This window comes from Camelus bactrianus, chromosome X (genome assembly GCF_048773025.1).
Source record: "Camelus bactrianus isolate YW-2024 breed Bactrian camel chromosome X, ASM4877302v1, whole genome shotgun sequence".
In the NCBI taxonomy this organism is placed as follows: domain Eukaryota; kingdom Metazoa; phylum Chordata; class Mammalia; order Artiodactyla; family Camelidae; genus Camelus; species Camelus bactrianus.
In genome coordinates this window covers 16,850,134-16,874,430 of record NC_133575.1, presented here as the reverse complement: position 1 = coordinate 16,874,430, position 24,297 = coordinate 16,850,134, and the positions used below count along the sequence as shown (strand labels likewise).

Genomic DNA, 24,297 nt, shown 5'->3' with positions numbered 1-24,297 from the left:
AGAAACCAGTTCGGGGGCTTCTTGTGATCGTCCAGAATTTGATGGTGGCTTAGACTAGGCGGAGAATAATGGGGAGTAATGGAGAGAGGTTAGATTTGTGATCTACTTTGGAAGTAGAGCCAGCAAGAGTGGATGAAGAACGTAGACTGGGAGTAAAATTGGAAATTAACATGATTTCTGGATTTTCAGCATCTTTTAAGATTTATAAGAAGGGCAAACACTGGAGAAGTAAAGGCTTTATGGGCTCATTGGAAGTTCATATTTGGACGTGGTAAGTTGGAGATGCCGGTAAGACATCCAAGTAAATATGCATATAAGCAGCTGGATATATTCATTTGAAATTCAAGTAAAAGGCAGAGATAAAAACTGGATCATTAGGAGACAAATGAACTTATTTACAAAATAGAAACAGATTCACAGACATAGAAAACAAACTTGCGGTTACCAAAGGGGAAGAGGCGGAGGGGGATAAATTAGGAGTTTGGGATTAGCAGGTGCAAGCTACTATATACAAAATAGATAAACAGTAAGATCCTACGGTATAGCGCAGGGAACTATATTCAGTATCTTGTAATAACCTGTAATGAAAAGAATATGTATATATGTGTATGACTGAATCACATGCTGTACACCAGAAACTGACACATTGTAAATCAACTATATCTCAATTAAAAAAAGAAAAGAAAAGAAAAAATAAATACAACTATACATATATCTTAAAAAAATAAATTGGAATAATTAGTATATAGGGGTCTTATAAGTCATGGGACTGGTTGAAGCCCTTTAGAGAGTAAATACTGATGGAGAAGGCAAAGGGAAGAAGGGAGGGGAGAGGAGGAGAGAAAAGGGGGCAAAAGGAGAGGACAGGACACAGCAGGGGATGGAGCCATGACCAAACGTAGAGATCATGTTGTGGTTGTTTGCTTCGATGGAAAATATTACAGCATGTTCACATGTTAATGGTAAAGAGGGGAGAATTTATGATGCACAAGAAAAGAGAAATAAGTGAAGGAACAAAGTCCTCAGGTAGTTGGAAAGGAATGGAGAGGATGCTCAGGGGACAGGTTGACCCCAGAGAGGAGCGTAACGGACTAGTTGTGACAGGAGGGAAGGGAAAGCATAGAACTGATAGATGCCTACAAGTAAGTGAGTCGACTTAGTGGTGGATGGACGAGGCTGTCCTTTTCTGAGAATTTCCGTTTTCTCGGTGCATTAAAAAGTGAGATCATTAAGAAGAGTGAGAACTGACAGGAGGCATTAGGAGAAGGAGTTTTGGCAGAAAGAGGAAAAGGTAAGAAACAGGTGTCTCAGAGGAGGGGAGAGCTGACTGAGCAGGGAAATAGGCCATACTGGTCAAGCAAGTTGAAGTTTACAGTCATCAGTTTGAAGGGAGGCCAGCAGCAAGGTTGTGTGGTTTTTTTTCTGGTAACATTCAGGTCCTCAGAAGGAAAATGGGCAGAGGTCTGGGTTTCACCTGGCTCTGGAAGATCAAGTAACTTAGAGACCAGAGGTTTGAGGGGGAGATCTCCTTGGATGTCCGAGCTGCAGAAGAGTCATCACCAGAGTAGTAGTGGAGGGGCGGGCAGGAGCGAGCCATGGGCTAAAATCTCCGTCAAAAGCGAGATGGCGACAGGATGTCAGCAGGTGCAACAAAAGGTCAGCAATAGAATGCAAGGCAAGTAATATGGGGACATGTGCTTCAAAGGAGCTTAGCGTTTGAGGAGGAGGGAGCTGCAGAAAGGACATAATCCCAGCAGGTCCACAAGTAAAATGGTGAGGAGGGGGAGCCATAGGGACAGCAGTGTCTTGAAAGGAGATCAGTTAGACCAGTGGTTCTCAGCCAGGGGCAATTCTGCCCCCTTAAGAGACATTTGGCAGCATCTGGAGACATTTTTAGCAGTTGAAACCTGTTGGGGAGAGGGAATACTTGTGGCTTTCAGTGGGGAGAGGGCAAGGAGGCTGCTAAACATCCCAAGAGTGCACAGGACAGCCCCCCACCCCCAGCAAACAATGATCCAGCCCAAAGTGTCAATAGTGCTGGGGGCGGGGGTGTGTGTTAGGGTTGGGGGGATGATATTAACAGGAGCTTAATCTAAATTTCAAATCTAATCCCTGAAAGGAAGACAGAGTTTGCTTGTACAGTTTCAAGATAGATGTCTATAAATGGGCAAAAAAAATCAGTCATAAAATCCTATATTAAAATGTCACATTTTGAAAATGATGGAAACTGAATATGTGCAGTGTGATAAAAAAAATTTTGGAAAGTGTTACTGTGCCAGATGAATGTACCTTAAATGTGTCATTTAGATTCTGACAGTTTCAAATGCTCCCTTTTTGTTCTCTCCTTTGTGCTAGAACACTGCAAATTCAGGGGAACTAGGGGATCTCTTGGCGTTGAAGACATTCTCTATTTTCGTGGCGTTATCCAGTTGAAGAAAAAGCTATAGACTTCTTAGAAATATTTTTTCCCCAAAATAGAGGAATAATTTCACTGAGTTTTTTTTTAATGAAAATAACATTAATGAATACCCACTCTGTGCCAAGAACTGTGACTCAAAGGAACAGAGTACTTTAATTATAGCATTTCTAGTTATTTCATTAAAACACATTCTCTCAGAGCAAATCAAAAGAGTCAAAAGTTAAAGATGAGTAGTCACATTCAAGTGTAATGTTTTAAAGTTTACAAGGATTTTTAAATTTGCCCATGAAGGAAATATCACATTTTAAAAAGTGCCACTTCAAATTAAAAATATATCTGTGATTTAAACCATTGACTAAGATTTCAATAGCAGGCATATTAAAATTTAGTCAATAGTCAAAACACTGTTTACAACCCTGGATTATTTTATTTCGAAATTTTAAACCGTGCATTGTACATCCAGATTATTCACAGATATTTTCCTGATGAGCACATGACCAAATGCTATCGATATACCTATTTGAGTGACTGAGTTAAAATTCCACACTAGTGATTTTTAAGCTGTCCTTTTAGCTCACTTCTTTGCCACCTTGTCAGGATGTCTCCTTGGTCTCAAGGGGAGCCGAGTTGCCGCATGTGGATACATCAACACAAATTCAGCAATACTGCTGGGAAAACATCCTAACAGTGGTAATGAGTGTAAGGAAAACAGATGACATCTCACTTTAAAACAGTGTTTAAATGTCATTAAGGTGTTTTGCTCTGTGTGAATGATAGAGCATCTGTAAAAAAGAAAAAAAGCTGTTTCTAAATAACTCTGTTATTGAGGTGGTTCATAAATTTTGGTGTAGGGATCCCCTTGCTAGGACTACCAAGCCAAGTACTATCTGTAAGTGAAGTTGTAGCCAGTCCACTTCTCCCACCGCACAAGTAAATCTGGATGGAAAGGGATTGAGGTGGGCAAATGAAAAGGAATGAGGTCATTTTCCCTTTACAGAGGGGAAAAGAAAAGGGTGTGGGAGCGAATGAGAAAATTACTCTATCCATCTAAAACACCTTGTGTAAGGCTTTTTTTTCTTCTCTTTTTATTTTTCTGCCTAGTGGAAAAGTAAACAAGAGGAAAGAGAGGGGAAGACAGGAGGGAGGAAGAGGGTAGAAGGAGAGAGGAGGAGGGGAGAGGGAGGGAAGCAAGAGAAATAGATTTGGGGAAAGGAGGGGGGAGGGGAGAGGAACGGAGATGCTGCGTCATCATGTCCCCCCTGCCCCGCCACCACAGCACTCCTCCTCCGGCTGCTGATGGAGACCCAGGTTGAGAGGGAAGCTGCAGTCCTGATGTGAATGAAGAAGACAGGAGGACTTTAGATCAAAGCAAAGTCACAGAGCAGTAAAGCCATGAGGAGCTGGGGGGGGGGGGGGAGGGTTAAGTACCACAGAAAGCAGATGAGAAAAAGGAGTCAAAGGTTTCCCTTTCAAAAGATGTACGAGTTAAGAGAGAGGAAGGCCAGCCATTATCAGAGTTATCAAATGGTGAACAAAGGAAGTGTTTTAACTTAGGTTGGCTAACTTTACAAGCTGCAATTAAGTAGCCATTTTCAATGTTGTGTCTTTTATAATGCCAGTTGACTAAAAAGATGCACGTTTGATAATTATAGTGTAGAAAATGCAGGGTTATTCATCTTTGGGAGGGAATGTAGGCAGAAAATACTATCCAAGCTTCAGGAAAATTGTCCCGGCCACACTGAAACATGAAGGCGGCACTGGCACCCATGCAGCATTCAATAAATGTTTGTTAAAAGGGTCAATAAAAGAATTGTTAAAAGATAAACTGAGGCATATTAAAATCTTCAAGAGCTTATCTGAGCAAAAATCAACTGTAATCAGACAACATCCAATCTAGTGAAACAGAGCAGGACCCTGTGGGGCTCTCCCAAGTATAAAAGCCTTTTTGTGTCCCCTGTTTCTTGTTTGTAGGGAAAAGGCTTCAGCCTCCTAGACCCTCCCTGAGTTCCAAAGGGCAGATTCTAACAGTTGCTAATCAGGGAAGGGAGGGGAGGCTGAAACCAAGGAGGAGCAGTCAAGAAACAATAGCGCAGCCGAGGGGCAGGGTCCTGGTTCCAACTCAAGGAATATACATACAATATCTTTGAGTCCTTCTGCAGGAGCTAAGGGCCCCAACCCAGGTGGAGGATGGTAACTTCAGGCCAGATGACAAGATTCCTGGAACACCACCCCATTACCTCACCACCAACTAATCAGAAGAAAGTCACACACCCTGCAGCCTTCATCCCAAATTTTACCTTTAAAAATCCTTCCCTGAAAACTGCTGTAAGCAGAAAGGGTAAGGGGTCCCCGGAGAAAGAGAACCAGGCGTGGCTTTCTTGACATAAGAGAAACCATTTTGGCCTGAGTCATTTTGTGATCTAAGCCTGGCCACGATGCTGTACTTGAACAGACCTCAGCAATTCCTGATCTTAAGGGAAGTGAGGGAATGCAGGAACAAAGGAAAAGCAGTCAAGAAACAAGTTCAGCAATAAAACAGAGTCCAAGTTCCTCCTCAAGGGATTTTACGTAACAACCTGACACTTTCAGTTCTGGAGGAACTAAGGCCCCCGCCCAGGTGGAGGATGGAAGGAGGATGTTGACCTTTTCTGACCCTCATGACTCCAATCCACTAAAACTTGGACTTTCTCAACCTTTGCCCAAGTTCTATGCTGAACTTTCCTCTGCTCAAGCCCCTTCATGAATATTCACATGCCCTTACCTTCAAATTTCCCGTTTTGCTGCTGCGGAGACACTGCTTTGGGAATGATCCCCAGTGTTCTCCTTACTTGCTGCCAGTAACGACTCCTCCCTTCTTCTGATCTTTGGCCTGGTTGTGTCTTTTGGCTCGACAGCCACCAAGGGGCAAACCCAGTTTTTCAGGTAACACAATCAGGGAGTTCGTGGGTTTTGAGCACAAGCAGCCCAACCTCCTTGCTCAGCCCTGCTCCAAAGGCCAACACTTCGGTTTCTTTGGACTCACTGTGCGTCGGGCACAAACTTGCACTTGGCAACTTCATTTCTGGGAGAACCAAAGCTGTAATTAAGTCTCAGTTTGGGGACATGGGGCTTAGCATAAAGCCACTCCATTTTGGGCTGGTTGTCTTGTTTTTAACAGAATGAATGGATGCATGTATAAATGAAGAAATGAAGGCAAGCAAGCTGATCACAGAATCCTTCAAATTTCAGGAAACGTATGTTAAGATTGAAAAAGCAAACTCTGGAAGAGAAAAAACCAGCGTTACAAACTAACAGAAAATGCCTCCTTCCGCGGTTGAGAGCATCGCTCAGCTTTTAATGACAGAGTATATGCATATTTATATGGAATTAAATTCATGGACTTGACAGCTTAATTTACAGTGTTTTCTCCTCACCACTATGTTTCTTCAGAAATCTGCTAAACAAGAACTAAATGCCCAAATGTATGCACTGTGGCGTTTCCGATGTTGAACAACAATAAGGAACCTCTGTGGTGTACTGTGACAGGCATTTCCTCCCAGGAAAGCTTTCCAGGATCTAACACTTGGATCCCACTTGTGATGCTTGAGACAGAATGATTTGCCCCCCATTAAACATGCTTTTCAGTTAATCCTCTCAAAAGTGCATTCATAAGCCAACCGAAGAGCTCTGTGCATTAAGAGATTTGGTCAATGACCATCAGCTCACCAAGTAGTGGAGTTCTTTTACCTGCAAATTTCCCCTGATAGGCCTTGCTTTAAATATGCAGGCGCGGGGAGATGGGCTGGGGAATCAAGCCAAGAAGAGAGTGTGAATTATCAGCACATCACAGCCTTGGAAATTGGCAAGCCCGCTTCATAAGTAGAAATATCCCTTAGCAGAGGCCATCTGTCTCATATTCCATGTTGAGTCTTTTACCTGTTCTTTTTAAGTAACAAAATATGGCACAGCAGGAACTTACCACCCAAAGGACATGTCTTGAAGAGTGAATTAATGGCTCCATCTAAAAGGACTCCAAGTGTTGGCTATGAGTCTGGGGAAGGAGCAAGGCTGGCCTTACCCTACCTTTCCAACCTGACTTAGCACTTCCCTCCCCACATGTGCGCCCGCCAAGAATAACCAGGCTCAGCTTGGTCTCCTCTGGCGTTATTTTGGTGACCTTTACTTAGTTTTGGTGAAATAGTCAAATAGTCAGATAGGTGACTTCTGGATTCAAACCCAACACCTTCACTTTCCGGCAATGTAATCCTGGAAGAAGTAACTGGAACCTCTCCATGACTCAGTTTCTTCATCTGCAAAATGGGTTAAGAGCAGTACAACTTGTGTGGGGTTAATGCATATAAAATGTTTGGCACAGTGGCATACAATACACACTTACTTGATTTTGCCAATAATTATACCATCTATCATTAGAATTATAGCTATCCAATGGAATCATGAAACCTTAAAGGTAGTAGAGGTTTTAAGAGCACTAAAAATAGCAGCTCCTGGTGGGGAGGGAATAGTTCAGTGGTAGAGCGCATGCTTAGCATGCACAAGGTCCTGGGTTCAATTCCCAGTACCTCCATTTAAAAATAAATGAATAAACTTAACTACCTCCAAAACAAACCAAAAAAATGGCTCCCCATTTAAACTCCACTGTTACTATTGTTTTATTTTGTCTTTAGTACAGATCCTCTAGGTTCTACCCCTAAAAACTGTGACTGAATTGATCTGGGTGGAGTCTGGGCACTGGGATGTTTTTTAATCTCTCCCAGTGATCCCAGTATACAGCCAGAGTGAAAAACTACTGACATACCACAACCACCCTCATTTTACAGATGAGGAGCCTGAATCTCGAAAAGCTGACCTGACCTCCTCACGGTGACATGGCTACTTCATATTGTCAGAAGAAGAAACAAAGCTGGACAGTAGTTAAATTGGTAAAAACAGATTTTGTTCAGGACTATTGCTACAGAAGAAAAGAGACGTCAGTACAGAACCAGGGTCAATTCCCAATACAGCATGGGCAAGGGGGATTTTATAACCAAGGAACAGGGAGGGAGTCAGTGGATGGAAAATTACTAAGAGAAACATGGGGGCAAGGGAGGTTCTAGCTAAACCCACCTAACAGGACACTTGCTGGAGACAGGCCAAGGTGGTCAGATATCACCTGGGGGATGAATGAGGATGAGGAACCCATTCAAATATTGAGGGTGATCAGATATTGAGGGTGGGAGGGGCTGGTTCTGGTTAAACTGACTTGCCCGGGTTGTTGCCAAAACTGGACATTAAATGTAAATGCACATGGGCCTAAGAGAAGGTTCAGGAGCCTGAGTAAAGTTTGGTCAAGCAAAGAATCTTCGTCAGTATGCCCAAGTCTCCAGCCCAATGCGGGTACCCTGTCCCCTGCTTATAACCCTAATGTGTCTCCTCAGTAAGGTTCTATCTGACAACATATTACTTACCTTCTAAAGTAGGTATTTTCACCTACAAGAGGGCTTTGGAAAAGAAGAAAGATGGCCAGTCCTTGGGTGGTAGTCAGCCCTCAAGGGGCCAAGAGGCAGCACAGTCCTCAGTCTAGGGAACCTAAGAGATCAGGGGTCTTAGACCCAAAGATGATTTTGTGGTCCTGGCCAGTGAGGCACAAGTGGCTTGGATGTTATCACCAGAAGCACATGTGACCGAGAGCTGTCCTGGTGCAGGCTTCCCTGCCTGGTGGTCCACACAATGGCAGTTAGGAAATGGACAAGAAAGTCATGTTTACAAGAACCTGTTCCACATCCAGGCATGCCTTGGCCTACTTCTATTTCTCTTCATTCTGGATTATGGATGTCTAAGTATGAAAGCTGAAACCTTACACAACATACATTTGGAGATGCAGCAGCCTTACTCCAGCCCAGGCCCATTCCTACCTCTGGGTCTTTGATTATGCTGTTCCACTCTCCAGTAGTGCCCTTCCTCCTCCTTCTCCTCCTTCTTTTTCTCTATGCAAAAGTCTATTCATTCCTCAGGGTCCACCTTTGTCTTAACTAGCTCTACCTTGAAAATTTCCTCTTGCCTGTGGACTATCACACTGGTCAATATCAGACAGTTCAATATTTAATCCAATTTAGAAACTCAATTATGAGCTCCTAAGGGTAGGGAATTGTAGGAACATTTTTCTGTATGTAATACAACACTAGAATATGGCTGAACACATCAGATTCTCGATAAACAACTCTGGCTTGATTTATTTGGGGTCTATTACTTCTTAAAGTGTAGGATAGTGAAGGAAAAAATATGGATAAGCTATGAATAAAAAACTTAATGAGTAGATAAACATTTTAAGAATATATAGAGGAGGAACTAATATAACAAGGAGGAAATAAACATGTAAGGAAACGAAACCTCTACTCCAGAGGGCAAAAGTGGGCCTCCTGGAGCTGAGCATGGAATGGAAGATGGCTCCTTAAAACCCTTGTTCTCAATTCACAGAGAAAATTTACAAGGAGAGGAGAGGAGCACTGCTTTGTTCCCTTTGAAATCCACAGGGAAACTTCATGACCTTCAGTAATACTTCAGATTATTGTTCAACAGCTTCCTTCACTGCCCTCACCGCCCCCACCCACTGTGGATACCCTATACTTCCTTGACCTCTTGATGTTGGACTTCACCATGTGACTTGCTTTGAACAATGTCATGTTGGAAGACATGGCACAAGCAAGGCCTTACATGTACAACCAATGTGCTTGTGGAATTGGGCTTGGCTTTTTCATGACAAAATTCATTGACAGGAAGACCACACCATGATAGCCACCACTCCTTTAGCCTGGGCTCTGTAAAGAAACACATGGAGCACACCTGAACCCAACCCACCACCTGGAGCCAAGTCCAGCCAACCTGCCACCCAGCTCTAACCAGCAAACCACAATCAACTTACAGACCTGTGAACAGGAGAATAGGTGCCTCTTGTTATAAGCCACTGAGTTTTTGGGTTGTTTGCTATGCAGCATTATTATGACAGCAGCTGGTTAATAAACCTTACATAGTCTGAAGGGGAACATTGGGTTGAATGTGTTGAAAGGAATAACCCAGATAAATTCATTATCTGAGTACCACACACCTGGTTTTATAGCTTACATGACTCACAGCCCTCTCAGTTACAGGCAGCTAGAAACAAAGATCTATGAGAGAGAAAATATCTTCCTGCTCATGCAAGCATTTTCTTCAATATTAGCTCCAGAACTTCTACAGAAAAGGAGCTTTGGAGAGGTAATAAGATGGGGGAAGGGGAGCTGCAGAGAGCCCAAATCTGGATTTGCACAACACTTAACTGAGAAATGTCAACTCTCTTCCATGTGGAAGGTGTGAGGTAGCCAATGACAATGAGGAGGGAGGTCTGGAAAAGCCTTTATGCTACCCTTTGGTGTCCGATGTCTCTTCCTCCATATGAACCCTGTGGAGGGAGGGAAGGTAAACACCTGCAAGTTTCAACAGGACTCATCTGATCCTAGAACAAGGTACTAAACTAATGATACTTTATCTGGGGCTTTGAAGAAGCTAAAACCATAGCTTCTTAGCTCTGTTCCCCTATGTTCATAGGGACAACTAGAGGGAAAGAAAAACTGAAGGTAAAGATAAAAAGCTGACGTATTCAGGACTGTAACATCTCCATTCAGTAATATGCCACAGTATCTTTACATTTTATACATAGACACATATATATTGATTTTTTCAAAAGATAATACATTCGTCTGATTGAACACGTCTATGTATATATACGTATTCATGTATGTTTATGTATTTCCATGTCTACATAGAGAAAACTCTCTCTCCCATGCTGTCCCACATTAGTCTAGTTCCCTATCCCCTAAAATCCACAAGTAAACACTTTAATTCATTTCTCAAATATATTTCCAGAACTGCTCTAGGCAAAGAGAAATATGGCATTATAATTTTCTCATTTTTAACACAGAAGATAGCATACTATACCCACTGTCCTATACTTTTTTTTAATACCTCATAATATACCCTGGAGATTTTTCCATTTCAGGATATAGAGACCTTCATCATTATTTTTTAATAGCCACATAATATTCGATTCCTTGATTGTTACTGTGGCCTTTTGAGAACTTCCAATAAGACTGTGTTATTGCTTGAATGATTCCAAGTTTTATATTTCTTAGAGATAAATGGTTTTATCACTACATTTATTATAAATGGGATAATAATGATTCAAACTGAAAATGTGATAATTACAGGATGAGTTTTATTGGCGTCTGAAAACAATCTCTGAGATGTTGGGAACCTTAGTTTAAAAAAATTCAAGAAGTCCAAAGACTTCTTGGCAGAAAATGTGACTCTAGGAGTCAAGACACTCCTCTGGGGGAACCATCATTACAAAACAGAGGAAGAATGGAGCCATAGTCATGAAACACCCACAAGATGTGAGCTAAGAGATCTTGTCCTTAGCTGTTCATGTGTTAAATCTTTCCCTGGGGAGCAAACTAAAGGGGGTAGAGCAAAGTCCTGCCTTTGTTTTCTAGTAGAATTCTGGGGACTTGACTACTATTTCCACAGGTCTTTGGGGGCCATGTTTTCTCTCATTTCCAACCTCTCCCGAGGCACCATCTGGGTTTGGATTTTATGTCTGTTCAAACTCTCACTTTTATAAAATTAGATTCCTTGCTTTACAGATAACTGTGAGATTTTTAAAACCGTCCATAGATAAAGTTCTTCTTCCTTTTGCTGATTAAATCTTAAGCTTAGTCTCGTCTTAAATAAATCCTAACCTTCATTATAGTTGTTTTAGTTATCAATTGCTACATAACAAACTTCCCCAAAATGTAGTAGCTCAAAACAAAGGTCTTCTTTTCCTCACAGTTTTGTAGGAATTCAGGAAAGGAGGGCAGCTCACCTCTGCTCCACATGGTATCAACCCAGGAAGACAGTGGAGACGCCCCCTCTAGACTTCTTCTTCATCAGCTCAGGGCTTTAAGGGTGGTCTGAGGGACAGGATGAGGCAGTCTCTTCTGGCCTAACCCCAGAAATTACCACAGTGTCACTTCCACGATAGTCTCTTGGTCAAAACAGTCACAGAGCTTGCCCGTATTCAAGGAGAAGGGACACAGGGCTCACCTTTTGATAGAAAAAAAAAAATCACATAATTTGTAACCATATTTAATCTGTCATAAAGGGGATATAATACATTCCATTCCTTAAAATTCTGACACCTTTTAAAGTTTCACTCAGAAATTGAAAGTCTTCCAAATACAGTATGATCTCACTTATATATGGAATCTAAAAATGTCTAACCACAGAAGCAGAGAGTAGAATGGAGGTTGCCAGGGGCTAGGGGTGGGGGAAATGGGGAGATGTTGCTCAAAGGGGACAAACTTCCAGTTATAAGATGAATAAGTTCTGGAGATTCAATGTACAGCGTGATGACTAGAATTAATAATACTGTATTAGATACTAAAAATTTGCTAAGCGAGTAGATCTTAAGTGTTCTCAACACACACACAAAAGGTTAACTATGTGAGGTGATGGATATGTTAATTATCTTGATTGTGGTAATCATTTCACAATGTGTAAGTATATTAAATCATCACATTGTATATCTTATATACAATTTTATTGGTCAGTTATAAAAAAGAAAATATGTTAAAATTAATTTTTTTTAATTTTAAAGAAATGAAGTCCTCATCACACTCATTTGAATTAGGATATGCTTTGGCTGATTTGCAGCTGTACATACTATAAAAAGCATGAACCAGCATAGTCTTGGGGAGGATGAGATAGATTTGTCTCTATCACAGAGCAGTGAGCCCCTCTTTGGTGTCTAAAAATAAAATTCTCACATAACGTTCTAACATCCCAGAGAGGTGAAAAATGATTAACTGTTTGGAATATGAAACAGGATGACATGTGAACTCACCTTAAGGTGTTATGAAACCTCAGCGACAGCTGTACTTCTACTGGAATAGCGTGGGAGTGTGTTTAGAAACAGGTTCCGCAGATGGACCACTGGTGTTTGAATCCAAGTTCAGCCATTTACTTACTATGTGACATTAGGAAGGTGACAAAAGCTCTCTATGTCTAGTGTCTTATCTATAAATTTAGGTGTATGATATATATGTGTGTACATGCATATAAATTTAGGTATATATGTGTATAAATTCAGATATACAGATATATATATATATAAGTATATATATATATATATATATATATATATATATATATATATATATATATATATAAATATATAAATAATAGGAATGTGATGAGAAGTATAACAGATAGTGCATAAACTTAATGTGGCATCTTTTAAGTGCTTCACTTGGTTGAAATAACATTAGCTGCTGTTATAGATAAGCCCCAAAGTCTAACTGGCTTAACACAGGAGAAGTGTAGTTCTCGTTCATGAGAAGCCCACTCAGAGGCTGAAAGTAGGAAAGGATGACACTGCTCCGGGTAGTCACTCAAGGTTCAGCGGGAAGGTGGTTCTTCTGCCTTCTTCAACAAGTGGCTTCCGAGATCACCTTGGGTGTTGCCATGCAGCTATCAATGGGAGGAGAGAGAGAGAGAGAGCACAGGATCCCTTGAGAAGCTTCTAAGGATTAGGTATGGATATGGTATAATCAATTCCATTTACATTTAATTGGCCAGAACTCAATTACATGACCACTCCTAGATGCAAAGGGGTCTGGGAAATGTAGTCTCTGGCTGGGCAGCTGCTTTCCAACAACATTATTACACCATGGAAGGAAAAGCACAAATACTTGGTGGACAGCTAATATATTTACCATGGTGCTCCATAAGTCTTAGCTTTTAGAACATATAATGGCTATGGCTGTAATTTTTTTCTTTGCACCAGGAACCGAAAAAAATTAAGGAGAGGTTAAAACTCCATCTTGCAAAGCAACCTACCACTACTATGGCAGAGTCTTGCTAAGTATGCCTCTTCCCACCCTCCTCCCATGCCCCAGACCCCCACTCACTGTGATCTTTCAATCCCTAATTTCAAATACCGCACTTAATTCTTGGTGATTCATTATGTATTTAGTAATGAAAATAAACTCTCCCAGGCCACTTCAGAATGAATCAATCATCTTCCATGGGAAAGTCCAAGATAGGAGTATCTGGTGGTCTTAGAGAGGAAGGGCAGGGGGATGACTTGAGGTTGAACAGCCCTTTGATGGCAGGTGATTTAGGGCAGGCCAAGTTTTCTTTTGGGAGAAAGACGTATTCCCACACAACAATGAAAAGTAAAACTTTTGCAGGAGATTAACCTCTCCTACTTGAGGTGGACACTATCTAGGGATTCAAAATCCAGATGTGCGTACACATTTGGGTAAGTGGAACTGACCACTTCTGTGATCCAAATTTATTAAGACTTCCTAGGGGAAAAAACACTCTCCCTGCACATGCATTATGAACCTGGGATTTGTGGACTAGGATGTCCATGGATGGTCTTCAAGGGGTCTACAGGTTCTCTGAGCTAGTATGCAAATGTGTGCATGTGTATACACGCATGTATACACACGCACATCCCTTCATGCTCACCACTTTCATACAAGCTATGGAAACCACTTTCTGAACCACTGTCAGTTATGTGCCAAGAGTTCGGCAGGATTTCCACAGTGCCACATGGTATGAGTTAAGAAACAGGCTTTTCTGGGGGTAAAAGGGAATCCACAAGTCCCCCATCCTCCTATTATTCCATACGAGACATCCTGAGACCTGGATGGTCTGCTAGACATGCAGTACGGATTTGTGCTTCCTAGAAAAGGGCTTCTCAGCCAGGGATGAATTGTGCCTTGGGGTCATTTGCTAGTGTGTGGAGATAGTTTTGAGTGTTAACAATCAGAAGGGGTGCTTTTAGTACCCAGTGGGTAAATGCCAGAGATGCTGTTAGTCATCCTACAAAAGACAGGTCTTCCTCCACAAGGAAGAACTATTGGGTTCGTATCAACAGTGCTAATGCTGAAAAATCCTGCATGAGAGGGACTTTCCCAATATGGTGGTCTCTCTCCAAGTAGGTTCAGAATTCCAAAAGATCTGCTCTGTTAATCTTGCATCCTACAGTAAGACAGGCATATTCCTACCTTCAGATTTTAGTTCTCCCCCAAAGCGGAGCCTGAGACAAAGCTCTCATGACATGGCTTGCGTATCAGTTGTTTATTTTAGAAAGTGATCCCAAGGAACAGAAATGAGGATACTAGGAAGAGTGAAACAGAGAGGCTGCAAAGCCAATCTAAGGGCACATTATTAAGCAAGCTGTCACCACTGTGAGCAACTGGAGTTCAGTCTCTCTGGAGATCCCCGGAGGGGTCACGTAGAATGCACCTCAGGACTGTCTGCCCTAGGGACCAATATTTTCCTACTGACTGCCATTCCCCAGCGATCAAGGATTTTCCCCTGGGGCTTAGCTCCCTTAAGGTTTGTGCATACCCTCAGAACACAGAGGCTGCAGGGAAGCCTTAGGTCAGCTCATTAAGGCAAGATGTTGTTAGGTTCCATCTGCAGATAGCTGGTTGCCACCACAGGAAGAGACTTGGGCCAAGAGGAAATGAGGCTGGGCACAAGATATGTCCAATACTCTCACTGTAGCAATTTATTTTGCAGTAGGGGCCCTGTGTTAAGCCCTCCCTGCTGCCCACTATTCAGCTTTACAGAGAGAAACAAGCAATCAAGCTTCTGGCAATTTTTCTAGCCAAAAGTGAGGCGCTAGCCTGGAGGGAGGCTTATTCTCTTTCTTGGTAATATTCCATTTCTATCTGTCCTAGATTTTTTTTCCAAACACCTCCTCGGTGGTATGATTAGGATGCCCTGCTGCCCAGAGAGCATCCTGGGTGAGGCTTTTTTCTCCATTCTCTGTTCCTAGGGCACAAGGCTTTCAGATTATTGAGGGAGGAGGGGAGGCTGCTTCACCACCTGGGGCCACCCTTCAGCACCCAGGATTCTGCTCTCACGGCAGCGGGTCCAGCACTCCAGAATTTCCAAACGACTGGCTTCTCCAAGTCCCAGTCAACATCAGATGAACCATGAGGCTACTAAAACACTGCTCATTCCTGGGTTGAGGAGCCTGGCCTGCCCTCTCAGCGGCTGTGGTGACTCACGATTACTCTGGTCATCCAGTGCCCTTCCCTTGTCCCACATGACCCTGCTCACCAGCCCTCCAGGTACCTTGTCCATAACCTCAGGAGGGGTATCCCCTACATCCAGGGACCCTTTCCTCCTGAACAATAGGAATGCTCCTCACCTGATGTGCCAGGTAGGTCCCTTTGTGGTTATCATCTGTTGTGTTAAAAGGCTCAGAACAAATTCCACACTGTCACACCATACAGAGATAGCGGAAACTTACAAGGCCAGGGTCATAAGAGAAGAGAGGGCATAAATGCCCTCCCTCTCATAACCTACATGGAGAGGTAGCCCAGGGACAGGGCAGGGGTTTGCATTCCAGGAAAACGATTCTGGGCCTTTCACTCTCAATCTTACAGCAAATATGTGAGAAAGTAGTCCTGCCAGAGAGAATACAAACACACTCCTGGGCAGCAAACTGACTAGATCTGGGTCCCGGTTGTTTAGAGGAGTTGCCTGGAACCACCAACTGGCAGGTATCTGGAGCCTCAGGGGACCCATGGGAAGCTACAGCCAGCTTTGTCCAGGTATGGGACCCACTAGTGGGAAACCGAGCTTGGGAGCGGCCAATCCCACTGGGCGAAACAACAGTAACTAGGCTGAATTGAGTCTTATACTTAGGAATATAATACTGCCAGAACTTTCTCTCTCTCTTTCCATTACTGAGAAATATAATGACTTATTTCATATAGTATACAGCCTGTTTCCATATTTATGTAAATCTTATGAATAAAAATAGATAAGTTGCTTTTTATTTGGTTGCCATTTAGTTATCTTCTTTATTGAGTGGCAGTTAGAGCCCACTTCCTTTTTAACAAATGAGACATGATCAGATTTCTCTTTTAGAAAATAATTTTACAAGCAAGGATAGAAAAAGGATAAGCAAATAAATATTGAGGACCCAGACCCTCCTGCTGGGAGAAAGAAGGGTCCCAGTCCAGCCAGCTCACTGCCCAAGCTACCCAAAGTAAGCTACCTGTTGTACCATCAGCTCCCTGCATCCCAGACCCCCTGCAACATTCTAAAGCCTCAGCAGTGTCTCAGTGAACTATTTCAGCTAGCAGTTCTAATTTCATTGCTACATCCGCCCTCACATTCATGTGTGTACCATTCACTTCCTTTTCTTACAATATTTTCCTTACTCTGCATACACATATCAGCTAAAAACCTCCGCTACTTACACTGATTACAGAAAAGAATGTGATGGTAAGTAGACAAGATTTCCTAGGCAACTAGCCACATGACCACCCAATCCCTTCAAAAATAACAAAAAATCAAATAGTTAACATAAATCAGAGAGATTAACCATCACTGCACTAAAATTCCAATGTTGATGTACTTCATTGCTAAAATATAACCTAGAAGAATTGAAGGGGCTAATGCTGACTTTCTATATCGGCTGGGAAACAATGGGGATACATTGACAAGCAAAACATCGCCTCTGTCCAGAGTCTAGCCACTACTGCATCCATTAATTTCCCACCCAGATGACATCATGCCTCCTAATGTTTGCTTTGCCACTTCTATTTTTCCCAATCAGCTGCAGTGATCCCCTTGCTAAAGAAAGTAAAAACAAGTGCCTGGTAAGGAAAACACAGAGAAAGCTCCATTGGTCTAGACAGACTCATGCCATCCTCAGCTCTGACAGCAGCCTTAGAAAAGGAGCAGCCAAAATGCTCTCTTTCCATTCTTAAAGGGGGGGGATGGGGTAGAGAAAGGAAAGATAAAGTTATAATGTATATTGGGGAGGTCTCCTCAAATAAAGGAGGTAGTAAAAATTATTGCCATTGTGTTTGAATGCAATTGACTTCCGGCACGTTTATAGCACTGAAGAAATAAACATGAGGAACTGCAAGTAAACAAAACTGCAAATGTCGTTTGGTCCTGAGGGGTGCAGCACCCGAACAGCACGTGGAGAGAATCAGTAATCACGTTTTCCTCCAGCTCCTGGTTAACAAATCAGATGGCAGCACAGGGCTCTCTAGGTATCACGGCATTCTAAAAATAACCACCTTGCCTCCTTATGTAACCCGGCGGCAATCTCATTCCATTTCTAAATTTAGAGCCCTCGGCAAAGGCCAGTCTGGTGGGGAATTGGCTGGTGATGCCAGTTAGCGGAATGACTCACAGAGCTCAGCTAATAAAAATTAAATGTGTCTCTCTCTGGAATAATATATGAAGTGATATACAGGTATGGAAAGCATTTCTAAGAGCCCCAAATAAGATAAAGACAGCTCTGTCATTGCAATCAGGGAGGGAGAGGACAGCTGGAATTATCTTGTAATAGAAACAAAAACCCTACTATGTTTATCTGATCATCTCATGAAGAGGAATTCTGAAAGCATCAACTTGCAGCCAATGCTTGCGGACTGTTGATATGTGTGGGTCAGCAACTCGGTTTGTGTGACAATTTCTGAAGCAAAAACACAATTTACGGACTTTGAAGTTTTCCATTAAACAGACACCTGCTTTCCTTCTCTGACCCTCTCACACTGTTCATCTCTAGTAGCCGTTCTAACAGCAAGTTTACAACAGAACTACACACACACACGCACACGCACACATGCACAACACAGAAGCATTTCTCCTAATTAATATACTAGGTTGGCTATGTAATAAAATCAGCTTTGTTTCTAGTCTCTAATCACAAATTATTGTTTATCTGGGTAAAGCTTCATTTACCCAGCATGCACACCACCAGAAAGTTCTAACGGCCAGAACTGCTTTGCAGTAATGTTCCACAGTCACAAATGCTCATGATGGTGCTTGAAGTGTTACATACCCTGAAGTATCTTCTGAATTATGAGAGAAAGTCAGTTTTCTGGTTTGAAAGAAATATATTAAGATTCTTTGAAAACTGTCTGTTGTAGATGGATGAGAGGAATTTTCCATGGGCCTCAGGAACTGAAAACCTGGATTCAAGTCCAGACCCGTTGGCAGTTCACTTCAGGATAATTTGTTTAAACTTTCTGAGCCTCAAAAACTCCTCACCTGTAAAATGGGGCTAATAATATCGTAGCAAAGTATTATAAGTCAAATGAAATATTATATGCAAGAATACTTTGTAAATTATAAATGGTTCGTTTTAGGTTTTTATGCTCTAAAGGCTAGGTAGCATTTAAACTTTATCAGAATACTCCTTTCAATAACCATTCTAGAGAAATTAAAATTTATTGTACTTAATTTATGCATTTATTGGTAAGAAAATTGGAGCTACACCCATAATGGAAGAAAACATTTGTCAAATGTATAACTTCCACTTCAGTGACACATCTGTTCCAAAAGCTAATTATTTATTTAAATATGAGCATCTTCCCTAAGTACAGCCTACAGGGAAATGAGATGCTGGGAAAGAAGGAAACATGATAGTAACAACTAACACAATATTCCAAGCTCTTCTTCTGCACCCTTCTAAGTACTTTACAAATACCAATGCGTTTAATTCCCCTAACAACCCTCTGAGAGGGTACTGTTATTGGCTTCATTTGATAGATGGGGAAACTGAGATACTGAGAGATTAAAAATAACTTTTCTGAGGTCTCTCAGCATCTGAGTGACAGCTGAGAGACCCAAACTCAGATTCCACTCTTGAATGTGGGTGTTTAACCACTGCACACATTGCCTGGACCTGGGAGCTTCTTTTCCCCACAATGAGGATGCAGCCTGCTGACCCTGAGTCTGATTCAAGATTCAGGAGGGTCCCAGACACTTGTCAGTATTTCCTGTTACCTATACATGCATTGCCTGTGGAGAGTTTCCCCAAAAGCTCACATTAGCCAGTTGTAAAATACACAATCACAGCATTCAAAAGGAAGCTCTCCCAGTCCAACAATACTAAACCTCGTCTCAGGATCAAAATTATCAAAGGCTGCTCTGCTGAGGTCTCTTTTCTACACCTGCAGCCCCCTCGCTTCTATAAAGTCTCCCATCCTTGACTAAATAAATCAGGAATTTACTGTGTGGTGAGTGCAGGGCTTCCAATCATTCCAGAGCTGAGGAGGAACTCATCACAAGAAAGCTGGGCTGACTTTGCAAGTATATTTCTGCCTCTACAACGTCGAAAATTCACAAGGAAGAGCCAGTGTGACTTAAGTTCTAAATACACTAGATAACAAAACCAGTCTGGGGACCCAGTGCTATCACATCTCCATCAGTAACTAGGGGGTTAGAACTTGACTGAAACACTAATCTAAGAGCCCCTGCATCGCCATCTGTAAAATGCTCATTGAAGAACTCCAAAGCCTCTAAAAAGTCCACTGCTCTAAAGACACAGGCTTGACCTGAGCAAACAAAGAAACTTAAAAGTAGGACTATACACCTAAGACAAGTATGGGTGATTGTAACAGACTTTCTGGTGGGGTTTTAGGGCATTTGCCTCCAGGGCTCAAGCTTTGGGGGAAGTTTCTTGCCCAAGAGAAACTCCCCAAAGTGCTTGGACCCTGGAGACAAATGAGGGCCTAAAATCCAACCAGGAAGTCCATTACAATCATCTCCTACTCTCATGTGGGTCTGCTGACTCAACAAGAAACATCTGCAAAATCTTAGTCTACCCCAGCATACAAAGTCTTTGGGGACACCCTCTAAAACTCCTATCAGAACCATAGAAGCTACCCATTTAATGAGCTGGACCTGGAGGGCTTGGTGAGCATTAATGCTTGAGAGAGAAGGAAATGTGATGCAGAGTCAACGACTGAAGCACCAGAAAGAAATGGTGCTACAATTGGTAAATTCAGAATAAATACTTTATGAGGGAGGTACATACACATACACACACACACACAGAATATTCTCCTCTCTTCTAATTAGCTATCTAGCTAATTCAACTAAACAGAAAATAGGAAATTACAAGGGAAAAAAATCTTAGCAATCAAAAGAGATGGTGACACTTTACGCATAGAAACGAGCCTCATTCAGAAACGAGCCTCATTTAGAATTTGTGTTCTAACTCGATGTGGTGTTCCAACAAACTTAAGTTATCTGGTTGCTGTATTAAAAATAAGAATGACTTAGTTTGAAGGGGGGAGTGGTAGAAACAGACACACTGACTGGGATCATAGGGAGAGAAAAGTCACAGCAACTTAAAAAGGGAACGCAAGGTAGTATTCAAGAGATACAGTCACGACGGGCCATTTAAGGGATCAAAGCCCTTTGATTATATCAGTTGGGCCTGAAGACTCACCACCACCACTGCTAGTCATGGTGATCCTAAATCATCCAAAATGTTTAGACCATGTTCAGAATTCTTGAGTGAAGGAATCGAAGAGGACAGAAACACATTATTAAAAATTTGCATCACTCGTAGACATAGTAGACAATCTTATGGTTACTGGGGAAAAGAGAGTAGGAAGGGATAAATTTGGGAGTTTGAAATTTACAAATGTTAGTTACTATATATAAAAATAGATTTTAAAAGTTTCTTCTGTATAGCACAGGGAACTATGTTCAATAGCTTGTAATAACCTTTAATGAAAAAGAATATGAAAACAAATATATGTATGTATATGCATGACTGGGACATTGTGCTGTGCACCAGAAACTGACACATTGTAACTGACTGTATTTCAATTTTTAAAAATTAAATTGAATTAAAAAAAAACAAAACAACAAGATACAATAAACCTCCTGGAGGAAAACATAGGCAAAACATTATCTGACATACATTTCAAAAATTTTCTCCTAGTAGAAATAAAAGCAAGAATAAACAACTGGGACCTAATGAAACTTACAAGCTTCTGCACAGCAAAGGAAACCAGAAGTAAAACAAGAAGACAACCTATGGAATGGGAGAAAATTTTTGCAAATGAAACCGACAAAGGCTTGATCTCCAGAATATATAAGCAGCTCATACGACTCAATAAGAAAAAAATAAACAACCCAATCCAAAAATGGGCAGAAGACCTTAACAAGCAGTTCTCTTAAGGAAGACATACAAATGATCAAAAGGCACATGAAAAAATGCTCAATATCACTAATTATCAGAGAAATGCAAATCAAAACTACAATGAGGTATCACCTCACACCAGTCAGAATGGCTGTCATTCAAAAATCCACAAATGACAAATGCTGGAGAGGCTGTGGAGAAAGGGGAACCCTCCTACACTGCTGGTGGGAATGCAGTTTGGTGCAGCCACTATGGAAAACAATGTGGAGATTCCTCAAAAGACTAGGAATAGACTTACCATATGACCCAGGAATCCCACTCCTGGGCTTGTATCCAGAAGGAACCCAACTTCAGGATGACACCTGCACCCCAATGTTCATAGCAGCACTATTTACAATAGCCAAAACATGGAAACAGCCTAAATGTCCATCAACAGGTGACTGGATAAAGAAGAGGTGGTATATTTATACAATGGAATACTACTCAGCCATAAAAACCGACAACATAACGCCATTTGCAGCAACATGGATGCTCCTGGAGAAGGTCATTCTAAGCGAAGTAAGCCAGAAAGAGAAAGAAAAATACCATATGAGATCGCTCATATGTGGAATCTAAAAAACAAACAAACAAAAACAAAGCATAAATACAGGGCAGAAATAGACTCATAGAAAGAGAATACAGACTTGTGGTTGCCAGGGGGGTGGAGGGTGGGAGGGGATAGACTGGGATTTCAAAATTGTAGAATAGATAAACAAGATTATACTGTATAGCACAGGGAAATTTACACAAAACGTTATGGTAACTAACAGAGAAAAAAATGTGACAATGAGGGTGTATATGTCCATGTATGACTGAAAAATTGTGCTGAACACTGGAATTTGACACAACATTGTAAAATGATTATAAATCAATAAAAAATGTTAAAAAAAAACAAAAAAATTTCCATCAAATAATTAACATAAATAAAATGTTGACACATGTATAATTTTCGTCTAAATGGAAAATTTCTTTAACTGAATCATACCATTTCCTTCTGATGTCAGCACATTTACTGGTGATTATCCTGAAGAATCTTTGCAATGCACCATACTAAGAACTTGCAGCAAAGGTATGCAAATTAAGACAGGAAGATACAGAAACAGGGTTTAGGGTGTGCTCTCTGGGCAAGGTTAATGGTGAGGCTGAATGCAATGGAGAAGATCATAAATGCTGAGACAGGAGAGGGAAGCGCAGTTGCAGTTGGAAAGACATTATCATTTTAGATACAAAAACCCTGAAGTGATGAGAACATTATCAAAGCTCTGAAATCACAATCAAAATCCTTATCATAGACAAAAAGATGCTATCTCTGAAATTTAAATCCCTGATCCTGTTGGCTTATGATTTCTTGAGATTGCAGCACCAACACCTGGGTTTTCAAGGGCTGCTTGAAAATCTCTGGGGGACAGCAATCTTCCACAAAATCCAGTTCCACGCTGTTTTGGTGTGAAGGAATCCCACACAGGGTGTTTGTTACCAGCACCTTTAAAGGTAGGTGAGCAAATGAGACAGCCAGAAGACTTCTGGGATGTGGAACTTGGCTGAACAAATCTTCTCACTTCACACTTCAAGCTGGCTGCAAAGCACTAAGCAATATGGTGCTTGTTTTGTGCCATCAGGGCCAGGAAGCTCAACAAATTCTAATATACATATGTATATACATATACACACACACACACACACACACATATTCTTAGCTGAGTCCACAGTATAAAGGCTCTTTATTTCCTCCTAGAGGTGCAGAATATTGATTTAACAGCTATCCCCTGGGCAGAGAGACAGAATTAAGATTGTATTTGCCTTTGTCCAGAAATTCTTCCCATCCAACAGGGCGTGAAGAAATGACCTACACAAGCAGGACCTGGTATGTTTATCTTTCTTTCTCAGGTATTTGTATTTTCCCTATACATGTGTATATATACATCATAGCTTCCCTTATGACTACACTGCACTGAAAGAAGTTGGAATAAGGTGATGGAAAATCCCCTTACAGAAATCCCTACTGTCAAACAGCATCTCTTACTGAGTCATTTACTCCTCCAACTGCCTAGAAAATAGCCTCTTCCAGTGAACTAAATGGCATCTCAAGTTGCTTGAGAAATCTAATGCACCTCCTTCTACGAGGCAATCTGTTCTCTTTTCATATGTAGCATTAGGACTATTATCCTTAATTCCATACCCACATGGGCTGTTACCTAGGCAACAATAGTCCTGGATGACAGACTGGTCAAGGCAAAATTTCCATCCATCTCTGTGAATCAAATGGGTGGCTAATACGAACAAAAACACCAAAATTGACTTTCAAACAGTTACAGGAGGAAATTTGCAAAAATAGCTAGAATCTCAGTGGTCAAAAGGAAGGTCGGTGTGTGTGGGGAGGTGTTTAGGCTGTTTCCAAGGCATACAGAAAAGGTCTCTACAAGCCATTTAGTCTCCCCAAGTCAAGCAGCAACTGAGACGGTGCCGGTGGTTGTCTGAGGACTTCTTTCTGTTCCTTAGAGGGAAACGTGTGATGTTCTATCCATTTGGGATCTCCCAGAAGCAGATCTTGAGTCAAGGACTTGGGTATGAGTAGCCTACCTGGGAGAGGATCCCAGGCAGGCAGAAAAGGGAAAGAAGCCAACAATAGATAAATGAACTAGTTACTGCTGTGGGAAATTGGGGCATAATCCCACTGGAAACCCACTAGAAAGAGTATGGAACATAACTCAGTCGTCTGAATGACAGCAAGGAAGCTGAGGTATGTATCCACCTATCCCCAAGCCTTCCTGGTTGAGGGTCGCTCCCATGCATGGACTCCCAATCACTTTCCGTGACTTTCCTAACTTCTCTGTGCTTCAGTTTCCTCATCTGT

General features: G+C 41.6%; 1 long non-coding RNA gene across 16 annotated transcripts in view; it reads right to left on the bottom strand.

Moving 5' to 3' along the window:
* The window catches only part of LOC123612910 (uncharacterized), a 175,725-nt gene that overhangs the window by 114,719 nt on the left and 36,709 nt on the right, over positions 1 to 24,297 (bottom strand). For 13 of the 16 annotated variants that reach the window (XR_012504524.1, XR_012504533.1, XR_012504521.1 and 10 more), the window contains 3 exons: positions 12,315 to 12,940; positions 11,295 to 11,515; positions 5,181 to 9,833 (listed from right to left, as the gene is read on the bottom strand). This is a non-coding gene — a long non-coding RNA (uncharacterized LOC123612910). The remainder of the gene's footprint in view (positions 1 to 5,180; positions 9,834 to 11,294; positions 11,516 to 12,314; positions 12,941 to 24,297) is intronic. The other 3 variants (XR_012504526.1, XR_012504532.1, XR_006720181.2) reach the window with 3 other exon arrangements.